The sequence below is a fragment of the Larimichthys crocea genome, unplaced genomic scaffold (assembly GCF_000972845.2).
Source record: "Larimichthys crocea isolate SSNF unplaced genomic scaffold, L_crocea_2.0 scaffold533, whole genome shotgun sequence".
Taxonomy (NCBI): Eukaryota; Metazoa; Chordata; class Actinopteri; family Sciaenidae; genus Larimichthys; species Larimichthys crocea.
The window spans coordinates 373,849-394,900 of NW_020856972.1; the positions used below are offsets into that span (position 1 = coordinate 373,849).

Consider the following 21,052-nt stretch of genomic DNA (forward strand, 5'->3'; position numbering starts at 1 on the left):
CATAGCAGCCTCACAGTAATTATGTAGTACGAAGCATGCATATATGACGAAGGGAAGGTCATCAAGGTTAATGTCCATTGCTCTTTTCAGGGCTCCAAACCGGCCCTTCAGCCTCCCAAACGCACACTCAATAACCATCCGTGCGCGACACAAAGATAGTCCAAAATACTGCTCCTGAACATTACTCCCCCCATTCACATATTCTTTCATGAGGTATGGGAGCAGAGGGTATGCAGGATCTCCAATTAAGTACACTGGTATGGCCTCTTCATCCTCAACTATTTGTTTGGGACATGGTGGGATTTTTCCAGCTTTCAGATAGTCATTAAGTGCGGAATTTGCAAAAATGCGTGCGTCGTGAACACTCCCAGGCCATTTAACTACCACATCAATGAAACAATATTTATAATCACAGGTAGCCTGAATGTTCAAACTGTACTTTCCTTTTCTATTGATATAATCTGTGGAATTGACAGGTGGTTGCTTTATTTCCACATGTGTGCCATCCACAGCACCTATGCATTGAGGGAGGCTGTGTGCTTCTTCAAATTTCTCAATAAGTTGCTGTACAGACTCTTCAGATGTGGGCAGTTTTATGTACATAGGACCTAAGTGGACAGCTATTGCCTCACACACTTCCCTTACTATTTTTGACACAGTCGATCGAGCAAGACCAAAAGCGTTGGCTGTCTTGCGCAGTCTACCCTCGTCGGACAGGTAATACAATGTGCAGGCAACTTTTTTTATGACACCGACAGGAGACCGCATGACGGTCATCTCGCCCTCGATGTAAGGACGCAGCAAGTCGGAGAGTACCAACAGTGATGACCGCGACATCCTAAAATTTTCACGCCACTCCTCCGGGACAACCACTTCATTTTCAAAATTATCCCACCAGACAGCAGTCCGCCCGGGTCGGACCCAAAACCGGCGACGTTGGCGGTGACGGCAACTGGGTCTTTGAATAGGTGGGAGAAGTGGCAAAATTGCTGACCTTCGAGCCCTCATTTGTCTCTGGTCATCGACATGATGCATCAGCTGTGTATGCAAATGCAAACACATGAAAATTGTTTGCACCAGAAGAAATGCAACTGCTACTCTGAACGCTTCCATGATCATCGTCATAGCAACAAGTAAACATTGGTCGCACTTTTAACGCATCAGCTGCCTAAAACTCTGTTTATCTCAATTTACACGCAAATGCAAAACTAGAGTTTTCCAGAATCTCCACTCTAGCCGGGGTTTTTAGAAAGATTCGTTTTCAGAGGCGAATTCACCGTTTGCGTTTAAAAGATAGGTACAAACGAAGAGAAATGTCTCCGCTTTTAAAAATACCCGTGTACGTGTAAACAGGGCCTAAATCCATCACACTTGACCTACAGGTCGGTGAACATAGGACCTGGGCAGCGTTTTGTTTCCTACACAACATATTTGCTAATACAATTAGATGAAGGCTACATGAATGTAATAATTAGGAATGAAAAATAAAGGTAGTGGTTGAGTTGAAGTTACACTGAAATTGAATCTGAGACTTTTTGCTTGGATTTTGTGGTTCCTCAGTCTTTGCTGTGTCTGAACTGTGTGTCTTATTCTGGATGTCCCACCTCTAGCTGGGTCAGCTGGATTTGCGGTTTCGTTCTGATGACAGTGTTCCTATTCCTCCAAGAAGTTTCATCAATTCTCCACATAACGGGAATTTTGACATAGATAAGAATTGTATTAACTTTAGAGCTGGGCTCACTATCCTTTACATCCTGTCAGGGTTTAGCTGCTGTTTAGAATTCACCCGTTTAAGCTGGAGCTCTTCTTTTTGCATTTAAAGATAACAAAGACAAAGACTGTTCTTCTTCACATGTTTGATACTGCACTCACTTGTCAGGCCTTTCAGAAGTACATCCACACACCTCAAAGTTCTCTCTCGCTCAGCAACCAAAAACACAGATGATAAGGTCCACACCTTTTCAAATACTCTGTGTAAAATATGACTATCTGAAGGTGCAGTGAGAATGAAATGCCAACAGCTCAGAGTAACTGAAGCCATCTTCCCCTCACCATTCGCATTCTCATTTCCTTCACTGTACACCAATCAACAAACTTCTGACAAGAAATTGTTGAATATAAATAAGAGCTCCTCTTTTCTCCTGGTCAGAGGTCAGGGGCAGACAGAACACAAGCCCAGAGCTGGTGAGGTTTCATCCTTCATTCCCTCTCTTGCGTCACATGTCTCTGCACATTCAAGCTGGAGCTCCTCTTTCAGCATTTATAGATAGCAAAGACAGTTCTTCTTCCTTACACCTTTGATACCTCTACACTCACTTGTCAGGCCTTTCAGAAACACACACACAGACACACACACACACACACACAGTCTGCTTAAATGAACTTTTTATCCAACACTCACCATAATTCACCAGATGTTTAATATTTTTACAGACCTAGTGGGTGTTCGGACAAGGACAGGCAAACCGGCAACTGGTGGTGGGGGAGTGCGGTGTTGTGGGGTGAGGGGAGCTGAGGTGGGTTGCCATGGGTGTGTCTATACCTGCTGAATGTAACCGCTGTGAAACAATCAGGAAATAACTTTTTATTTTGCTGATTAACAGCTTTATCGAGGCCGGCACTCGCCCTCTGTGTTGGTACTCTATGTCTCTCTACCAAAGCGTTTTCCCAAAAGTTGAATCTGGCTCTACTTCTCTCCCGGACGCCAACAACGTTTTTTGTGGCAACCGCTGCGCTGCCGGCGCGGAAACTCACGACCCCCAATGAAATGAATTGAAAAACGTTGCTGGGGTCCGGTGTCCCTGTCCCTGTCTGAAAGCACACTTACGTGCCTTTGAAGATGTTCACTCATGTTTAACAAATGATTGGATTTCTATTTCTAAAGGAAAGTATTATTTTTTTTCCAGCAGTTAAGAAGAACCGAAACATTTGTACAACCCCTGTTCCAACGAGTCATTGTCATTCTCCATATCTGCACTGTCACTTCTTTACAAATCGTTACTGTCCTGAAATGATCGCTGAACATTTTGTCTGGACTGAGACGGATCATTTTCTGTTTTTCCCACTCTCATTGGATCTTTCCCGCTTCCGGAATTGTCAAATCAGGCAAGTGTTCTTTTTCTGGAACTTTATGGGCCTCTGTGAGTATTGCAGAGGTTGAAATGAGGCCCATTTCTCAGCAGAGCCTGTAGGTACAGGATGTAATTTAAGCCACTTCTCTCTCCTCAGTCCTGTTTCTACTCCTGCTCTCTAAGGACACTGCTGCTGGATTTCCATTAGGCCCGATACCTGGCCCACATCCCACTGCCAGCAACTGTGATTAAAACCTGATTACTCCCTCACTGATTTGGATGTTGGACATTTGATGACAATTTTCCATGCATCTCCGTACATTGGCCAGGTTTGTCTACCTTATGGGTAGTGTGCTGTTACATTTGCAAACTTTTGTGAGGTTACAAACACTTTCTGTCATCTATCTATGTATGTATGTATGTATGTATGTATGTATGTATGTATGTATGTATGTATGTATGTATGTATGTATGTATCTATCTATCTATCTATCTATCTATCTATCTATCTATCTATCTATGTGTGAATAAATCAAAATAGATTCACAAAGTTTTCTGATGGCACTCATCACACCTGTCCAGTGACCACGCTCTTAATTCTGCATAACTTTAATCCTTAATATCATCTGAACAGGTCAGTTGTATATAAATTCACTCTCAGTACAGTTGTCATGAAAGGAGAAATTAGCTACAGAGACCAAAACAGTTTTTTGTACCAGGCTGTAAACATGTTTATTTCTGCTGTGAAGTTGGACATTTGAACATGGGGACTTATGGAGACTGACTCACTTCTGGAGCCACCCTCAAGTGGACGAGAAGAGGAACTGCATCTAATTATGAAACTCTATTCTACACCTGAATTTCTCATCTGGGCATAAACTTTATCTCATCTTGAGTTTATTGCTCAACTGTACAATTTGTTAAATAAACCAACAATATGTCAACATATAATAATATTGGGGTAAAACAAGTATGTTGTTTTCTACCTATAGTTACTGGCTAAATGTAACAGTTTTGTTTGTGTTCAATTTAGAACCAGTGTGCACAAAAGTATGAACTCTGCTGATGATGCTTGGTCTTGTTGAGTTACCCATGTCAAGATCTAGAGACCTTCATTAGATTATTGAAATGATTTGAAGTTTTACTATGCTCACATACTGTGGCTGGCATACTGAAAGTCTGACAGCACTATTCCATCATATAGGTACTGGCTTGTCAAACTTAAACAGCTGTTAGGATGTTAATAAAGACTGCAAATATCAACAAATCATGAACGATGAATCAAATTACATAGATTGTAGAAGATAATACATTGTCATTTTACTACTTAAGGCAATAAAATACTAAAATACACAGAGTGTCGCTGTTCTGAAGCACTTTTGAAGTTTCACCATGGATCAATCACAGCACTTTTCCACAAATCTGAAGAATTGGCCTGCTTGACTGGCCCTATTTCAGCCAGAGTAACAAATGGAGAAAGGGTCAAGAAAAAAAAGCTAATTTCTGTGTGCGTGTCTGTGTGTGTGTGTGTGTGTGTGTGTCCAGATGCAGCCAATAGCCAAGTCAAGCACACAGTAGGATGTAGAGAATCCAACAATGGGTAATTACCGTTATCACAGCTCGGGCACAGTCAAGTCACATCTCCAGTCCCTGGAGCCTGGTTAGAACTGCAATCGTGTCTCATCCACGCGTATGTGTACACACACACACACACACACACACACACACCTTACACTCCCTCTAGTAATCCATCACACCTGTAGTGATGTAGTGCAGCAGCAGCAAGCCTCATGCTGCTTTAGTCTGCAGAGGGATGGGGAGGAAGAAGACACGGCGGAGAGGTGCAGTGATGCAAGGCAGCAGAAAACGGAGACACTCACAGCGGGCCTTTTAACTTCAACCAACTCCCAGCTTCACATTCACGCAGCTCCACACACACACACACACACACACACACACACACACACACACAGAAAATAGCAGGTCTTGGGAGTGCAACCAACAACCTCCTGGTCACAAGCCTCTGATCTTTGGGCAGCTGCTGTCCCACATGATCACATCCAAAGTGAAAGAAAGGACATCACAGCCTTCAGGCTACACAGCCAAAGAGGTACGTTGCAGGGCAGCAACCAAACTTCCAGCAATCCCACCAGCAAGGAACGTTGTTTTTTCAAGACACAAATAAATGAGACAAGAAATAATGAGACAAAATGTCATCTTGCTCTGCATGCTGTGTCTTTCTAGCAGTTGTTAGATACATTAGGCCTAACATTAAGGTGCTGCACGTAACTTAGCAGCTCACAAGTGGAAAATAACAAGGGCCCTGAACGAGAGTGGAAACGAGCCGTGCAAGTGTTCCTCAATAAAAGCCTTGTTAAAAGAATTAAGGATTTCTGTCCAATGATGTGCTAGAGGGCTTTTAATTTGAAACAGATACAGGAAGTGTTGAGTTTGTATTAACCACATAATGCAGTGACAAACAGGAGCGGATCAAAATGAGTCTTTACACTCCTGCTATGCTCCTGACTGTGGGTGGGTGCAAACTGTGGAAAACATGAATGAACTCTAAACCAACCTGTTAGTAAATTTGATGGTCTAAAAACTTAAGATTCCAACATTTCAGTGCCCACCCACACAGAGTACATCTATTAATCAAATTACAGGATAGACATCATCAGTCAAATCTACACATGAGCATTTCTCTTATTCTAGTTATAATAATGAAAGCTATGCTAACCACGAATTGAGTGTGTGTGCTGGTAGAGGTGAAGTGAAGGCACAGGCAGCAGCCTCACATGCTGTCTGAGTACTAAATGTAATGAAACAATGAAAATCAAACAAGAAGATGAGATGTGATGAAAGAAGTGCACATGCCACTGGCACACACCACAAAGGTTTACTGTACATGGATTTCTTACTACGGACTGCAAACAGTCAAATTTAAAAAGTTGGCGCTATGGAAGACAGCGTAGAGACCGTCCACAAAAGACAGAAGATGTCCAAAGTTTGGGATCAATGGTTCGGTTTGAACAGGCCTGTCGTTTCTGTCACACATTATGCAATAGTATTGTAGAGACCCGGAATAATGGAGCCACGGAGCATGAGCTGGTTTTGCTGGCTCCTCATCTTGAACACAGGCTACTGTGGGCCAGAGCCAATGCCAAAACAATAACACACGCAGTCAAACCGGCATTAAGCGTTATCAACACAAGCTCTGTGACGTCGCTCTTCCTACACACACACACACACACACACCCCGGACACACCCCCACAGGTCCTCTGCTAATCCCAGCTGGCTACTTCGCCCCCATTGTTGCCATGGCAACTGCCATGACTGACAGGCTTCACAGCCTCTGATAACAACACTCCCCAGACGTCCTGCAACCCCATACACTGCAGGACAACCTAACTGAACACAACCCAAACAGCCGCAGTGTATACACGGTCCGTTACAGTATTGTTGTTTAAAAATGCAAAAAAAATAAAATAAATCAAATTTCTCGATTAATTGCTGAAATATAGAATATTCGACTTCAAAACGAATGGATAGTTGCAGCCCTAATTGACACTGATTATTTCATTATCTCTGATCTCTTTCACCTCCAAAAGTTTCAGACCAGGAACAATGACAGTCAATATGGAGGAGCAGAGAGAGAGCGAGGCATATGAAATCAAAATACAATCAAAATAAGAACAAAGGCAGATGACTGAAGGACAAAAAAACGAAGCAAAGTCTGACTCTGAGAAAAACAAACATAGAAACAAAGCTTTTAATATAATAAGAACAGTCGGTGCTGCAGGATTGGAGTGTGTGAGAGAGACTGAGGAAGTGAGAGAAGAGAAAGAGAGGACGACAAAACACTGACGGGTCACTAAATAATCATGGCCACTGGACGTCAAGCGAAAGCCTTTTTACTGCCATTACTGAAAGTGCCACGATGGATGTGAGCAGCATGTAATAATAATAATAATAAGTTTAATTTATAAAGCACTTTACATTTGAATGAAATCTCACAGTGCTACAATACACACAAAGTATATGCACACAAGCAACAGAAACAAATAAATCACAGCAAGAGAAATCATGTTGAATACGATGTGGAAAAAAGGAAAGTTTTAAGTCCTTTTTAAAAATTTTCCAGAGTCTGTGGTGATCTGAGTTGATCAGGGAGCGAGTTCCAGAGGCGGGGTGCAGCGGCACAGAAGGCTCTGTCGCCCCTGGTGCTTAGCTTGGTCCTCGGGCAGAAGAGTTTGTTAAAGTTTTTGGAGCGGAGGGATCGTGTGGGGGTTTGAGGGATGAGCAGTTCTTTGAGGTAGGTGGGAGCGTTGCCATAGATGCACTGATGGGTGAGAAGAGAAATTTTGTACTGTGAATGAAGGACGGGGGTGATATGTTCTGATTTTCGGACTCGCATCAGGATCCTAGCAGCGCTAGCATGTGTGTCTGCCATCCGTCTTACTTGCACTAATAACACCTGTTTGTCATTGTTTGCTACGTGCTTGTCATTCTTGCCCCCATTAGACACATAGCCATATACAATGAGCATTACAGAAGGCTACACACATCAGCAGGACTGAGCTGTCATCCATGGAGGACCTCTACACCCAGTGGGATGAAGGAACAGGATCATTAAAGATCCCAGTCACAATCACAACCTGTTCTCCATGCTGCCGTCTGGCCGTCCTGCACCACCAGGCTCATCAGGAGATTCCATCAGTGCTTCGACAGTGTAGAAAACAATACAAAGAAAAAGCTCTGACTGAGACTGTGTCCAAACTTTTGACTGCTGTTTTGTTTATCTCACAGCACGGCTGTGAACCGGTCAAAGATATCACTGCGCTGATATTCAGTATGACATCACAAGCATCACTCCAGGAGAGTTTGTTTTTCTACAGTTCTACAAACACTGTTATTAATAAGTGACTAAGGGTTATGATTTGTTTGTTCAACCCTATAATGACCCCAAACACATTTATGTGTTTTTTGATTTTACTTTCTACCATATTTGTATCATTTCTGCATACATAATGTTGAAAATCTGCCAGGTTGTGTATTTTTGCATGTTCTTGAATTTTTTAATCATTTTTTTTATTCTTAGCCTAATGTAAACAACGTGAAGTAAAATGCTAGCGTTTAAGACCCTACGCACATAAATGTGTGCATTGAAACCCATTCAAACCACTATTTCTGATCCTGCTCAAATACGAACATATTTCTCATTCTCCGCTTCATTTGAGGCCTGTGGCTTTAAGTGTGTGGTCTGAGCTGTTTCCTTGGCGGTGACGTCATTTTTGCTAATATGCCAAAGGGAGGAAATACCTGCTTTTTCCGATAGAGGGCACTCGCACTTCACAAACATTCCACAGCATACACGTTGCATCACCTTAGGACCGATAGCGCAAAGCGCAGCGAGCTTTGGAGTGGCATTTTTCATTACACATTTTCCATATCCTCTGTTTCATGTGTATTTTTTATTACATTTTTGGTTAATAAATACGTAAAACACACATCTACCAAGGGGTCCTGCACAACTTTGAAATTAACAAAACACCTTTCCCAGTACATGAAAGTAGAGTACCAAAACAGGTCGTGATTTTGTTTACACACCTGCAGCACGTTATACATAAGATTATTTTTTATTATTTTATTAACATTATTTATTTTGTACCACGGAGATGATAAATCTACACGAACCTATGGGAGGAGAACGATCCACAGATGGATGGACCTGGATTCCACCACAATTCGGGCATACACCAGGCTCCTTCTTTTGGCGGACGTGTACAGGTCCCATGGCGAAGCCACCCTCAAAAAATGCTGCTGATCTTAACAGACATTTTCCGTGACATGACCGCCTGGAAAATGGGCCGTCCGGATTCAGTATCCCAAAGGCTGAGGGTGGCTTCGCCACGCATCCACGTCCTTCCATCCGTGGATCGTTTTCCTCCCATGTAGGTTCGTATACACAAGACAAGATTTATCATTACATCATTACATTAGTCACCTGGCGCTGTGCGAGGCGGCAGCCTGTGGCCGCCGGGGTTGCAGGTCTGGAGCCAAACGGAGGGAAAAAAGGAGAAGACACAAACCAGCAGTCCCAGCGATCATAACGGGAAAGGTCTCTGGGGAATAAAACGGACGAACTGACAGCGCTAGTGAAGACCCAGAGGGAATACCGTGAGTGCAGCATCTTTTGTTTCAGTGAGACATGGCTGCACTCGCACATCCCGGACAGCAGCGTTGAGGTTCCAGGCTACAGTTTGATACGGGGAGATAGAGACTTTTCCAAAAGTCAGAAGAAGAAGGGCGGCGGACTTGCACTGTATGTGAGTGAGAGGTGGTGCAACCCCGGACATGTGAAGGTGAAGGAACGTCTCTGTACCCCGGACATTGAACTGCTGGCTGTGGGAATGCGCCCGTATTATCTACCGAGGGAGTTCACGTCCACCATTGTTGTCGCTGTTTACATCCCCCCATCAGCTGATGCAGCAGCAGCCTGTGAAGTCATCAGCTCCACCGCCACTAAACTACAGACTGAACACCCGGATGCATTCATGGTTATTACAGGAGATTTTAATCATGCCTCACTGAACAATACTTTAAATAACTTTCATCAGTATATTGACTGCCCCACCAGAGACAATAAAACGCTGGATCTTCTCTATGCCAACGCCAGTGATGCATATGACGTCAAAGCCCCCCCCCCCCTCGGCAGATCAGACCACAACCTGGTCATGATGACTCCCAGGTATGTCCCTCTGGTGAGAAGACAACCTAAACACACCAGGACAGTGAGGAAGTGGACACATGAGGCCACAGAAGCACTGCAGGACTGCTTTGAGTCGACAGACTGGGACGTACTCTGTGAGCCACACGGGGAGGACATTGATGACATGACTGACTGCATCACTGAGTACATCAGATTCTGTGAGGACACCACCATGCCAGCCCGGACCGTACGCTGCTTCTCCAACAACAAGCCCTGGATCACCAGCGACCTGAAGGTACTTCTGAATGAGAAGAAAAGGGCTTTCAGGTCTGGAGACAGAGGAGAGTGCAGCACGAACTCCGAGATATGCTGAGGGCAAGCAAGGAGAACTACAGGAGGAAGCTGGAAGCCAAACTCCAACAGAACAGTGTAAAGGATGTGTGGACGGGAATGAAGCACATCACAGGGATGAAGGGGAAGGACAGGCAGACATCAGGGAGCCTGGACAGAGCAAACCAGTTCAACCAGTTTTTTAACAGGTTTAGCTCACCTCCTGCCACCTCTCAGACACCCCCTGCCCCCCACACACCTACACTGTCCCAAATGGCTGGAAACACCCCTCAGCATTCCCCTGCACATCACCTCCCCATCTGCCCCCCCTCCTCACCTCCCCCCACTGAGGACACAAACATCAACCACCCAACGGTGACTACAGGCCAGGTAAAGAGGCAGCTGGAAAGACTGAACCAGCGAAAGGCAGCAGGCCCTGATGGCATCACTCCTAGGATCCTGAAGACCTGTGCTAGCCAGCTGTCTCCTGTACTGAGACATCTGTTCAACCTGAGCCTGAGTCAGAGAAAGGTCCCGATGCTGTGGAAGACGTCCTGCCTGGTTCCAGTCCCCAGAAGGCGAGGCCATCCGAACCAGCGGACTACAGACCAATCGCCCTCACATCCCTTTGATGAAAGTCCTGGAGAGACTGGTCCTAGCCCAGCGGAGGCCACAGGTGAGGATGTTTTGAACTCCCTGCAGTTTGCCTATCAGCCCCATTAGGAGTCGAGGACGCCGTCATTTACTGCGTGCAACGAACCCATATGCATCTGGATGGTGGGGGAGGCACAGTGAGGATCACATTCTTTGATTTCTCCAGTGCTTTCAACACCATTCAGCCTCTGCTACTGGGTGAGAAGCTGTGGGTTATGGGTGTTGACGACGCAGTGATCTCCTGGATTACTGACTACTTGACAGGCCGGCCACAGTTTGTCCGTCGGGGCAGTGGGCTGTCTGATGTGGTGGTCAGTGATACAGGAGCTCCACAGGGACTGTGCTTTCTCCCTCCTCTTTACCTTATACACCACCGACTTTAAGTACAACTCTGAGTCATGTCACCTGCAGAAGTTCTCTGATGACTCAGCTGTTGTCGGGTGTATAGAGATGAGAGGAGGGGGAGTACAGGACACTGATAGACAGATTTGTAGGAGTGGTCCGAACAGAACCACGAGCTGAACATCAACAAGACCCGAGAGATGGTGATCGACTTCAGGAGGAAGAAGACGCCTTCACAGCCACTAAGGATCAGAGGGTAGGTGGTGGAGGAGGTGGGACTACAAATACCTTGGAGTGGTGATCGACAACAGACTGACTGAAATCTAACACAGAGGCTGTGTACAAGAAGGGATGACAGCCTACTTCCTGAGGAAGCTGAGATCCTTCAACGTGTGCAGCAAGTGTTGGAGATCTTCTACCAGTCTGTGTTTGCCAATGCAATCTTCTTTGCTGTTGTTTGTTGGGGCAGCAAGCATCAGAGCCAGCGACACCAACAGTGAAAAGATCATCAAGAAGGCTGGCTCGTGTTCTTGGACTGAGACTGGAGTCTCTCGAGACTGTGGAGAGGAGGACGCTGAAAAACTGTTATCCACATGGACAATGAGCAGCATCCTCTCCCACCACAGTGACAACACGGAGCAGCTTCTCCACAGGCTGCAACAGCTCCGTGTCGAAGACAGATACAGGAAATCTTTCCTGCCACATTCCATCACACTTGTACAACAAAGCTAAAGCATAACTACAGTCACCTCACATTTCTCCCTACTTGTACATATCAACACTGCCAACTTGCTGTATATACATCTGTACAATAATTTTATTTTATCGTATTTACTATGCTTTTTGATATTTATTATGTATAGTTTGCTTTTAGTATAGTTTTATTTTTGTTGCACTTGTCACTGTGGTATGCGGCGGCTGCACTAAATTTCCCAGCTTGGGATAAATAAAGATATCTATCTATCTATCTATCTATCTATCTATCATCATCTATCTATCTATCTTATCTATCTATCGATCTACTATCTATCATCATCTCTGGGGTAATAAAATAAATCAAAGCTTTGACCCAGCCCCACCTCTGGACACGGTTAGCGGGTGGGCCCCAGGGGTGTTTCCAGTCCCTGTAGGCTGGTACTGGAGCGTCCTGGCATCGGGGGTGCCCATGGATGTCACCATTCTGGACCTCCGCTCACCGTGGAGGTGACGATAGGGCAGAGAGATTACATACGTGGAGTCAGCCTTGCCAAATTGATATGATGTCTTTTTGTTCATGATGAGCTGTTGTTTACACAGCTACAGTGGTATGAAAAAGTTTGGGCACCCCTGATCGTTTTCAGGATTTTCCTTTATAAATCATTGGTTGTTCGGATCAGCAATTTCAGTTAAATATATCATATAGCAGACAAACACAGTGATATTTGAGAAGTGAAATGAAGTTTATAGGCTTAACAGAAAGTGTGCAATAATTACTTAAACAAAAGTGGACAGGTGCAAAATTTGGGCACCCCAACAGAAAATTACATCAATATTTCGTAGATCCTCCTTTTGCAGAAATAAAGCCCTAAACGCTTCCTATAGCTTCAAATGAGGGTCTGGAGTGTGGTTGAAGGTATTTTTGACCATTCTTCTTTACAAAACATCTCCAGTTCAGTCAGGTTTGATGGCTTTAGAGCATGGACAGAGCCCGCTTTAAATCACACCACAGATGTTCAATAATGTTCAGGTCTGGGGACTGAGATGGCCATTCCAGAACGTTGTAGTTGTTCCTCTGCATGAATGCCTTTGTAGAGTTTGAGCAGTGTTGGGGTCGTTGTCTGTTTGAAGTATCCAGCCCGCGCGCAACTTCAACTTTGTCACTGATTTTGAACATTGTTGGCAAAAATCTGCTGATACTGAGGAATCCTGCGACCTTCAACTCTTACAAGATTGCCAGTACTGCACTGGCCACACAGCCCCACAGATGATGGAACCCGCCACCAAATTTTACTGGGGTAGCAAGTGTTTGTCTTGGAATGCTGTGTTCTTCTTCCGCCATGCATACCGCCACTTGTAATGTCCAAATAACTCAATTTTACATTCATCACGTCCATAGGACCTATTCCAAAAGGAAGCTGGCTTGTCCAAATGTGCTTTAGCATACCTCAAGGGACTCTGTTGTGGCATGTGCGTAGAAAAGGCTTCAGCCGCATTACCTCCCATACAGCATCTCCTTGTGCAAAGTGCGCTGAATAGTTGAACGATGCACAGTGACACCTTCTGCAGCAAGATCATGTTGTTGGTTCTTTGGAGCTGGTCTGTGGGTTGAGTTTGACCGTTCTCACCATCCTTCGCCTCTGCTTCTCTGAGATTTTTCTTGGCCTGCCACTCCGGGCCTTAACTAGGACTGTGCCTGTGGTCTTCCATTTCCTCACTATGTTCCTCACAGTGGAAACTGACAGCTTAAATCTCTGAGCCAGCTTTTTGTATCCTTCCCCTAAACCATGATGTTGGACAATCTTTGTTTTCAGGTAATTTGAGAGTTGTTTTGAGGCTCCCATGGTGCCACTCCTCAGAGAAGATGCAAAAGGGAGAACAACTTGCTACTGGCCACCTGAAATACCCTTTCTCACGATTGGCTTCACCTGTGTATGTAGGTCAAGGGTCAGTGAGCTTACCAAACAAACTTTGTGTTCCAATAATTAGTGCTAAAGGTACTCAAATCAATAAAACAACAAGGGTGCCCAAATTTATGCACCTGTCCACTTTTGTTTAAGTAATTATTGCACACTTTCTGTTAAGCCTATAAACTTCATTTCACTTCTCAAATATCACTGTGTTTGTCTGCTATATGATATATTTAACTGAAATTGCTGATCCGAACAACCAATGATTTATAAAGGAAAATCCTGAAAACGATCAGGGGTGCCCAAACTTTTTCATACCACTGTATGTGTCCTTGGAGTGTTCAGTATGGTGTACATAGACAAAACAAAGTAAACTGCAATGAAAGACCTCTGAAAGAAGAGAATAGCAGAATCAGAAGGTAGGTGTGTTCTGTTCATCATCAAACAGGAAGCAGTAGTTACTTTGTTAACAGACCAAGCTAAACTACTAAACTAACTAAACTAAAAAAACATTTTATTTTAGTGAGAAATCTTTTTTCTCTGAAACAGTTCACTTCAACCCTACAGTGATGGTGATAGTTCACTTCATGTTCACAGCGGCACATGGCCTCTTCCACACGTGGCTCACCTACTGTTTAGAAGACAGAAGCACGAGTTGTGTTCTTCGGACGACTTTTAACCAGACATACTGTTTTGGAAAATGAACACAGCAGACAGGGAGGTGTAAGGGTTTGTGTGGAGCAAGCGGCAACCTCCAGTACTGGGAAATGAAGCCAATGCTAAAAACTGTAATTCCTCAATGGCCGCTTGAGAGAGGCTGCAAAAGTGAGTCAACCTCCATAAGCAGCCGTATTAAAATGTCCAACTTCACAACAGAAATGTTTACTGCCTGGTTCAGACAATGCTTTCGGTCTCAGTAGCTAATTTCACCGTTCATGACAACTGTGAGGGGGTGAATTTTTTTTAACTCACCCACTGAAATGATATTACGCAAAGTTGCGCATAATTAACACTGTGACCGCTTCATTGACAGGTACGTGCCATTAAAGATTATTCGAGCACCTAGACATCATTCGGCCATGATGTATGTCTTTGCCTATATTTAGATTAGGAGGTCGATGAAGCAGTACATCCAACATGGTGGTGGCCAGTGGTGCATATTTTCGGCTTCAAAGCATCGCTTCAGAAACCTATGGGTGACGGCACGGAACATACAATGAATTCAATTTTCTATTAAAGCAAATTTACAAAAAAAAGTCTGCTGTCAGTTAGGATTATTAGAAAGACAGAAAGAAAATCAGCAGGTTGGATCAGTGCATCTGTTCATTGTCAGTCCATGATCTGGACATCCTTACTGCCTTCAGTGTCTTGACACCACAATCAGCTGCTCTACAAGATGATACAATTATCAGACTCATCATGACACCACGCTGCCTGCTGAGGACATCTATGAATGGACCCTGTCCTGAGGGATTTTTGTTATATAATACTATCTGAAATAAAATGTTCAAAGTGTGAAAACAGTCTGTGGAGCAGTCACATGGTGAAGATTGTGATTTGTGATATTGGGCAATATAAATAAAATGGACTTGACTTGACTAGAAACGAGCTGACTTGGCAACTTCTGCTCCTGAGGTTTAGTCGAAGCATGCCATTGGCTGCCCTCAGGGACCCACACACACACCAATTATCTCCTCTGCCATCTTCTGTGGATAGCTGTGGTTAAGAGAAAACACACTCCAACAATCAAAGCTATTGTTTCTTTCTGATTTTGTCCAGAAGTGAAAGACAAATGTAGCAATAGAGTTTATATTTCAGTTCATAGCTGGATAACGTTCCACACCAACGCTCATCACATGCTCCTGTAATGAGCTATCGATCCCCAAAACACCACTGTGCCCTGCTTTAAACGCAGAATTTTCCCATTTCCTGCTGACGAGGTCTCTCACTCTAAGCAACAACATCTATCAAAGGCAAGAAGGGATTTGGCTGCTGCTGGGGCCGGCCGATTGGTGAACACCTCCAGCAACAAACTAGAAATTGATTGAGAGGTTGGTGCTGACAAGCAGCTCTGTTCAGAGGAAAAAGAGGTAAAGTCACATCCAGTTTGGCTCGCACTGTATCACTGAGCCAACCCACGATGCCACACAGTCCATTTGTTAAAATCAGTACGTGCCCTTGCACAGCTTTTTTTTTTTTTTGAAAGCAGAAATGAATTATAATCTGGATTCTTCACAGCAGACCTCTCTCAGGTTTCGTGCATCTCTATGAGTCTCTGCAAACCAGTATATGATGCCACAGAGAGACTTACTCCACTAAGACCCAGCTGCTTCTTCAGGACTTTTTCATTTCACAGACCTATCAGCATAATTTCAGAGTACAGTGCACCATTGAGCAGCTAGATGTATTACAGGAATGCATTTCTCTCAAATAATAGGAGAGGCTGAGTGCTTTTTTTACAACGAAAGACACAAAGCTGCAGCCGAGGTTTGGTGAGACCTAATATGCTGTCTGATTTGTATGACACCTGACTGTGAAGAGGCCAAACTACTGCTCTAAAACAGACAGTGTCAAGACGAGAGTCCCACCCTGACAAACAGTAAGCTGATCTACAGTCTGAACCCCGCTGACACAACAAAGAAACAAATGTTGCCATTCTACTTTACTGCTTTGCACGACGTCATGGAATCATCAGATTAACGTGCTCCTGATTTCATGCCCATTCCATGATATTATGATGCCATATTAAAACCTATTTCAACAAAATTAGTCAACTATATACTGAAAACGTTAACCCCATGATAAAACACATTAAAGACAAGATGTTAGGCTGGAAGAAGCTTCCTATATCATTTCTTGGCAGAGTCAATCTTATTAAGATGACAATTCTCCCCAAAATCATTTACCCTCTATCCATGCTCTTCATATCTTTGAAGAGAAACAACATTAAAGATATAAATAAACCTCTCTCTGACTTTATATGGGCTGGCAGAAAGCCTAAAATAAAATTAGATACTTTACAATTACCAAAAGAACAAGGAGGATGGGGCCTCCCCAATATTACAAAATATACAACTTCAATGCAAGCCAGAATTATCTCAGTATGGTCAACTGTTAAACAGAAGCCACCATGGTTTGAAATTGAAGCAATCTTCTCCAAACCTTACCCTCCTGTCAACTTGCTGGATAAACGTCGGAGCGAATGACCAATTATGGCAAAAGACAATTTTTTAATTACTAATGTGTGTAGTACTTGGAATTCTTTACGGAAATTATTTGGGACTAAACATAAATTGAGTTGTTAAACAACATTGACTGATAATCCTGAATTAACCAGGGGGGGCACTGGACCTAACTTTCACAACTGGTATGAAGCAGGAATTCACCGTATTCATGACCTTTGGGATAGGGGAAAATTTAGAACATTTGAATCATTACAGGCTACATACAAGCTACTAACAAAAGATTTTTACAAATACCTCCAGGGCCGACACTATGTGTATACTGAAATAGATACTCTCAACCTTCCAGATGATTTTGACTCATTAGAAAAGACTATTTTAGATCCTAAACAAGACCACTTTGTTTCCAAATTTTATTCTAGATTGCAATATTTGAAAACAGACAGACTATCATTCCTATGGAAACTATGGGAGACCCAGCTGAAAAAAACGATAGACATTGAAGCATGGGATGAAATTTTACTTCTACCTTCGAAAATATCCATATGTAACAGATTCAGAGAAATGCAATATAATATCTTACAAAATGTCTATATATCTCCATATATGTATAGTAAATATACAGCAGGGGCCTCTCCAAACTGCCCAAAATGTAAGACCATTTTAGGGACAAGATTTCACTGCCTCTGGGAATGTGGAAAGATTCAGCGGTTTTGGCAAACTGTATGTGACGAGGTTAGTGTGATAATTAGGCAGCAACTACAGGCTAATCCAATATTATGTTTATTGGGATATATCCCTGATTCACTAGGATTACATAAGAACACTATACATTTTTTGCTTATGTTGGGCCGTAAGGCTGTTATGAACAAATGGGTAGGAGATGAACCTCCTTCAATGCATCTGTGGAAGTCTTTGATATCGGACTATGTCTCTCTGGAAAGACTAAGATTTCGCATTAACGGACAGAATGACCTTTTTACAGCAAAGTTTGGCAAAGTATTGAGGTACCTGGAAACTCAAACTGCAACTGCCTGAATTGGAGGATTTACAAGGACCTTTGAGATCATTGCTGTGGATGTATTCCGGATTTGCTACATATCTCATATATTGTGCATGCACTGTACTGGACTGTCATAATTTTGAAAATGTTCAATAAAAAGAATGTTAAAAAAAAAAAAGCATTCAGTCAGCATTGACTCACGGTGGTAGAGAAAACAAACAGAGCAACAGTGTCTGTTTGATTTGTCTCTATAGAACTTATTGATCAAAATAAATAAATAAATAAATATTAAAATCTGCTTAAAGCTTCTTCCAATGTTGTTAAGGGTCTGCTGCTCATTATTAACTTCACAGTCTTGAGAATTTCAGGTCTGGTGGCACCAAAAAACAAAATGAAGCACACCGACTGTTGACAGCAGACGATTTAACATAGGGTTTTTAGGTGAAGCCACGGTCCTCATGCAATCACTTTGCAGTAGGGATGTAACGGTTGCTGGTATTGCTGTACATTGCAGTGAAATTGTACGCAATAAAAATGACTATTTATGTTTAAATTCATTTACGCGGTGGATTATCAGGATATGTAATAACAGCCTCATCCAAGTATCGCAAGTTTCGAGCAGTATCTATCCTCCTAATGCAACAACGTTTTGTTTTGAGACACTTAGAAGCCACTAGCCGTGTTAGCAAGTATCTCCAAATGAAATAGAACCGAAGGCACCCAGTCTACTGTCGGCTGCACTGAGCGGGGCCGACACAATGTAAGTAATAATGTTAACATGTTCATTAACGCTAGGAAGAACATACGCTGATATTTATAATAGTGAGTTTAAAACGTGAGTCGATATTGACAGTGAGTTATGCAGTCAGTAACTTTAGCTCCAGGAAATAAAATAAAACGTTGTTGTGTTAATTTAATTCACTGCTCACACACACACAAACACACACAGAACATACACTCTTTTTCTCATAAAGGGACTTCTCTCACTCACACAGACACACTTCTTATGTATGAATAAATGATCTAAACAGATTTTGTTTACATATTTTGTTCGTTTAAACATTTTTACAGCAATTAAAGAATATTGTTAACCGTGATAAGTTGGTTACTATAATCGAGATATCAAATTTTCCATATCGTTTCATCCCTACTCTGCAGATATTTAAAGGCTGTGATGACTCAAGAGTTTTGCAGGAAACAATGTTTCAGAAAAATGTATTGGTCTATGAAGAATCCATATTTGGCATAATTTTTTGGCTTTTTTTTCCCTCAAGGAAACACTGACGCCTGTGGACACACACACACACACACTCCAAAATGACGCAAATGTAGAATAAACAGAACTGAGGTCTGAAGCACTTTGGCAAAAGCTGGAACTGAAACAACTTGTTTGTATACTGTTAGATACAGAAAAAAAAATTGCTATCACAGCAAAAACTGACACTAAGAGTCCTGTGTTTGCATTTCTTTTGCTGTTGGAGCTTTCCAAAAGGCAAAGCGGGTTTTCAGACTGACACCTCTGGCCTACAGCTCTGCAAGCAGCTAGCCACAAGCCCAAAACTAACCGGCCACACATGGGATCAATACCAATCTGTTCTGACACCACTTAGCCGGGCACACACGGCAGACATGGAGGAGCATGTAGGGGCACTGAAGACATCCCCATCTGTGTACTCACCGCGACAGTGCTGCACTCTGTCAAGGTGTCTACTTCATTACCAGAAATTAACTTGAATGGACTGAAAGTTTAACAGGAAATGAACAAACAGAGTGATTCCAACTAAAGTTGCACGATACCCACGGTATACGCGGTACCCAGCGGTGGCCAATGGTAACGGTTCCTACTATTCTAGAAATTCTACACGACCGTGGATTACTATACTACCAATGCCAGTTTCCGCCTCTACTCTCCTCCCGGCTTCTCACTGCATGCTACTCCCTTTAATAACAAACCAACGTGGCAACTACTGCAACCGAGCTACACAGCTGCTGAATGATTGGCTGTTTGCCTGTTACTGGTGACCCCCGGGGATATGATAGGCTGTTTCCGCACACTGGGTCCGCCCGTCTGTTAGCTGATTGGCTGTTTGTGTTTCTGCTGACATAAACGAACTCCATGAAGACAGCTCCACTTCAACAGAAACTCACTTCAAAACAAACAAGCTAAAGTTCTGTCTCGCACAGACGCGCTGTTATGACCGCTGGCCTGTGTTATTGTTTGTGTTTGCCTTCTTTTTCTCCTCTCCTCCTCCCCTCTAGGTTCTGCCCCTTTTCCTTTACGCACTGATGACTGATCTGGGTTACCTGTGTCCACTGAACTACAGACCGATATCAAACCTTCCCTTTCTGTCTAAGATACTTGAGAAAGCTGTAGCTAATCAGCTGTGTGACTTTCTCCATAACAATAGTCTATTTGAGGATTTTCAGTCAGGATTTAGAGTGCATCATAGCACAGAGACCGCATTAGTCAAAGTTACAAATGACCTCCTAATGGCATCAGACAAAGGTCTCATCTCTGTACTTGTCCTGTTAGATCTTAGTGCTGCATTTGACACCATTGACCATCAAATTCTTTTACAGAGACTGAAACATCAAATTGGCATCAAAGGAACCGCCCTAAGCTGGTTTAAATCGTATTTTTTAGATCGATCTCAGTTTGTTCACGTCAATGATGAATCCTCCATGCAGACCAAAGTTTGTCATGGAGTCCCACAAGGTTCTGTACTTGGACCACTTCTATTCAGTTTATATATGCTTCCTTTAGGGAACATTATTAGGAATCACTCTATCAATTTTCATTGTTATGCTGACGACACCCAATTATATTTATCGATCAAGCCTGATGCAACCAATCAGTTAACTAAACTCCAAGCATGCCTTAAGGATATAAAAAGTTGGATGACCTACAATTTTTTGATGTTAAATTCACACAAAACTGAAGTTCTTGTAATTGGACCCAAACACCTCAGAAACTCTCTTTCTAGAGACTTAGTTACTTTAGATGGGATCACCCTGGCCTCCAGCTCCACTGTAAAGAATCTTGGAGTTGTTTTTGATCAGGATTTGTCCTTTAACGTCCACATAAAACAGATTTCGAGGACTGCATTCTTCCACTTACGTAACATCGCTAAAATCAGACGCATTGTCTCTCAGG

The 21,052-nt window shown here is 43.0% G+C and overlaps 1 protein-coding gene across 7 annotated transcripts in view; it reads right to left on the bottom strand.

The window, feature by feature from the left end:
• The window catches only part of fat3a (FAT atypical cadherin 3a), a 169,758-nt gene that overhangs the window by 139,971 nt on the left and 8,735 nt on the right, over positions 1-21,052 (bottom strand). The gene's annotated exons all lie outside the window — the stretch shown is intronic.